This window comes from Pteropus alecto, unplaced genomic scaffold (assembly GCF_000325575.1).
Source record: "Pteropus alecto unplaced genomic scaffold, ASM32557v1 scaffold403, whole genome shotgun sequence".
NCBI classification, from domain to species: domain Eukaryota; kingdom Metazoa; phylum Chordata; class Mammalia; order Chiroptera; family Pteropodidae; genus Pteropus; species Pteropus alecto.
In genome coordinates this window covers 449237-449965 of record NW_006434097.1, presented here as the reverse complement: position 1 = coordinate 449965, position 729 = coordinate 449237, and positions in this window count along the sequence as shown.

The window sequence follows — 729 nt, the reverse complement described above, 5'->3', positions numbered from 1 at the left end:
TATATATAGATATATATATAGATATATATATAAAGTCATCTTTTTTCCTCTGCTCTCTCCTTATCTTCATTTGCCTCTGCGAATTTGGATCTTGGAATCCCTCCTTTTTCAGTCATTGTTTTCTCAATTTTTTTTTCCTATTTATGTTGAATGTTCATTACTATCTTGCTATAGCAATTCTCTTCTTATTATTTAAGCTTATAATGTCCTGTTCTTAGTAAGTGTTGCACTTCACTGCTTTTCCTTGCCTGATAGTCACCTTACACCTAATTACGTATTTTTTTTTTATCATTTTGTTTTAGTTGAGCTGATTTCTTTCAGTATTTCCTGTAGTGCAGGCCTTGGAGTGGAGAATTCCTTCAATTTTTGTATGCGTAGAAAGGTTTTAATTTCTCCTTCATATCTAAAGGAGAGCTTACCTGGCTTTATCATTCTAGTCTGATAATTCCTTTCACTCAATACTTTGAATATTTGATTCTACCTCTTTCTGGCCTGAAAGGTCTGTGCCAAGAAGTCTGAAAATAATCTAATAGGTTTTCCTTTGTAAGTTACCGTTTTCTCTTCCCTGGCTTCCCTGAGAATTCTGTCTTTGTCATTGATTTTTTGAAAATTTTAATACAACGTGCCTTGGTGAGGGTCTTTTTTGGTTGAGATAATTGGGTGTTCTGTTGACTTCTTGAATTACAAGCTCCAGATCATTCCTTAGATTTGTGAAATTTTCATCCACTA